The sequence below is a fragment of the Phaseolus vulgaris genome, chromosome 11 (assembly GCF_051622355.1).
Source record: "Phaseolus vulgaris cultivar YP4 chromosome 11, ASM5162235v1, whole genome shotgun sequence".
NCBI lineage: Eukaryota > Viridiplantae > Streptophyta > Magnoliopsida > Fabales > Fabaceae > Phaseolus > Phaseolus vulgaris.
Genome location: NC_143508.1, coordinates 43,090,015 through 43,093,761, shown reverse-complemented (window position 1 = coordinate 43,093,761; position 3,747 = coordinate 43,090,015). Strand labels below are relative to the sequence as shown.

General features: G+C 28.6%; 1 pseudogene; it reads right to left on the bottom strand.

Annotated features, from left to right (window-relative positions):
• Positions 1 to 373: 373 nt before the first annotated feature.
• Positions 374 to 1,793, bottom strand: LOC150023275 (uncharacterized; annotated as a pseudogene).
• Positions 1,794 to 3,747: the final 1,954 nt, after the last annotated feature.

Genomic DNA, 3,747 nt, shown 5'->3' with positions numbered 1-3,747 from the left:
TTCATCATGCTCCTCAATTGTTTTAGAATAAATGAGAATGTCATCTATAAAAACAACTACAAAATGCTCTAAAACTGGATGAAAAATCATGTTCATATAATCCATTAACACTATAGGAGCATGATACATCGAAAGGCACCACCTGATACTCATAATGACCATACTTAGTTAGGAATGTTGTTTTTTTATGTCTTTTTCCTTTGCTCTAATTTGATGATATCTTAACCTTAAATATCTATCTTAGAAAACACACATGCTCCTCTCAGTTGATCCATCAAATCATCTATTCGAGGGAGAGGGTAATTCTGAATGGTTAATTTATTTAACTGATGATAATTTACAGTTAGTCTAAAACTTCCATCTTTCTTCTTAATTAACAAAATAAAACCTCCCAAGGTGACACATTAGGACAAATAAACTATTTTGCAAGTAACCCTTCTAATTGTTTCTTCAATTCTGGTAGTTCAAAGGGTGACATTCTATATGCTGCTATTGGTCCACTTCTAAGCATCAAATCTATTGAGAATTCAATCTTCTATATTTTTCAAATTGACTACCTCTTTTTATTCCATAGAAGACAACAACAAATATCCTTGAATTTCATTCTTTAAGTGCTCACTTATTGAGTTGGTAGATAGTTTTAAAAGATCTTCGGTATTGGAAAATATTATTGATTTCTCTGCATAATTTAAAAGGACTTGATTCGAAAATAACTAGTCCATGCATAAGATTACATCTAATTGTGACAAAGGTAGACCAATTAAATTTGCAAATAATTTCCTATTTTCAATTAATAGTGGACAATTCAGACAAACTTTCTTGGTAGTTACAGATTCACTTGTGGGAGTGAAACAACCAAACTAGCATCTAAAAATGAGATTGGTAATTCAAGATGTTTGACACAATCATTAGAAATGAATGAATGAGATGTGCCTAATTCATACAATACATTTAAATTTTTACCTTTACTGAAACACATACCTTGACTTAGATCATGGTTTTGAGTGGTTTCAGACCTAGTCATGGCGTAGACTCACCCTATTGTCATAAGTCTCGCCTTATGTATAAAAGGATTTGAATGTGAGATTTATGTTCAAAAAATACATGGCCAGGTATCCCACACTTGAAACCGATAGGTCTTTTAGGATAATAGTCTTTGGCATAATGATATTTTGTCCACACTTTAGACACCTAATCTATTTTACAGGCCTACTTGAATTTCCTGAAGAAAATTTATTGGTTGGGGATTTCCAATGGGAGCGATTGTTGGATTTTCCCTCATTATGTCTTCTTTTGATTGGATGAGGTTCAAAATATCTTGGTCTATTATTTTGACTATTTTCAAAATCCACCAAAAATCTACACTTGTGAGTAAGCGTACAAAAGTCAGAAATTTCTAATATTCTTATTGCTTTTCATAATTTAGGTCCAAGTCCATTCTCAAACTTTATACACTTCATTCTTTCATTTAAATTTTAAAATAAAGTAGAATACTTTCATAACTCCTCAAACATGGAAGCATATTCTCCAACTAATATATTCCTTGTTTTAATTGCATAAATTCTATTTATTTTCCTCTTTTCACATCATTGGGAAAATATATTTCAGGAAATTCTGTTCTAAATACTTCCCAAGGTAATGATTATTGCTCCTCCTTCTAGTAATCTCTTGGTACTATCCCACCAATATTCAACCTCTCCTACCAATATAAACACAATGTAATTTACCTTTTGGTTATTAGAACAATTCATAACTTAAAATATATTTTACATATCCTTAATCCACAACTTAGTTTTTTTTCAGGACTATAACCTGGAAGATTGTGGATTTTTGTTTCTCTTAAATTCAACTAAAACTTGTGACTAGTAATTCCTTCAAGTCATTGGTTTCTTAATAGTGGAACGACGATTTCTATGATCACTTGTACTACTTCAGTGAACTCATTTTTTCTTCTAGAATTCGCCTTTTGGGATTATATAAGTTAGTATGCATAAAAAAATTTGATTGACAAATTTCACAAATCCCATATGAAACGTTGATACCGTCTAATTCTAACTTCCTTTTTTCTCTCTTTAAAATATTAATATAAATAATTAATTAATATGTTTATATATATATATATATATATATTACAACTTTTACATTGGATTTTTTTTTCTATTTTACATATTTACTTTTTTTTTATTAAAGAGAAAGGAGGAGATTATTTATATATAAATCCTTATTTTCATAATATGACTACATTATTCTATAATGGCGAGGAAACATATCCATAAGAAGATATAAGAAGATTAATTAATATGAAGAAGATTAATATGAAGTGTTAGCAACATATAGAAAGTGACCACAATTGGTCCTTCTAGAATGATCTAAAGTAATTAAGTTGTCCACAACATTCATATTCTAGTTGGTTTCTGGAAAAACTACATCGTCGCCACAGAGAATGGATTGGGATAATTAGGAGCCTCCATCTATGTATGTGATATTTTCACATTTGTATATTTTATTTTCATGCACAAAGAATAAAACAGGAAAGGAAGAAGAAATATCATGTAAAATGATATAAAATTCATATTTTACAATTTTAATAATATAATTTTGTTTTGTATCATAAATATTTGAATTAATTTTGTAGTGAGTAGTCGGGATAAATGAGTTTTATCATGATTGCTAATTAGATACCAATTTTAATTGATAGCTAAAACCTTGGTAGCTAATTGGATACTAATTTAGAAACTAGTTTATAAATTTTATTAATAATAGAAACTACTTTAGATACCAATAATTTTTTTAGTCTCTAAAATAGTATATAATTTAGTCAATATAATAACTAATTATTTTTTGTCTCTAAAATTGGTTTTTTATTTAATGATTTTCTTGTAGTGATAGAGATGTTTTCTCATTAAATTTAGAGGTCTTGATCCCAGGGAGAGATTATGACTGAGATGTAAGAATATTGTTGTAACATAGAGGTGGAAAATATTTGTGTACCTGAAGGGGCGGATAATACTTGTGAAACTTGAAGAGGTGTAAAATACTTTTGATAATGAAAGACTCTTGAGTGGGTTGCTCAAGTGGACTAGAGGTAGCCTTTATCGTTGGGTGAACTAGTATAAATTTTGTGTGCATTTCTCTCTCTGATTATTACTTATTAGTTGTGGCATTTGCTTTTTCTTTTTCAGGTTTGTGATTTGAGTTCAATCTCCATTCAAGCCCCCCCTTTTAGAGTCAATTGTAGCTTGAGATTGTTTATCCACACTATCGAGAAGATCTTCATGCCTTTATGATTTTATATTGACTAGAAATAAGATCAATTTATATAGTTTTGTAATAATAAACTAAGTGTAAATTTACTTTCTAATATGACAGTATTTTTAACTTAACGAGATTTGTTATACTTAAGATACCACTAGTTACCAAACTGTTATTGAATTATCCAGAAATATTTAATCTTATGTACAAAATGTCCATATCTCATTATGAAAGAGTTATCTTGGAGATATCACATTCATCACAAATAAGATTAATTTAAAATATATAAAGTAATTATTATCATAACTAAAATTACATATTTAATCCTATATTTATAAGTTATATTTAATCCTATATTACATAACTAAATAACTAAAGTAATTATGCTTTCGTAGAAGGTAATTGTCTAAATTCATTTTCCTTATGATAAGTTATATATCCATTGTTTATCTTTTATGTCATCACATCCAGAAACATCCTACACACACGTGGTCC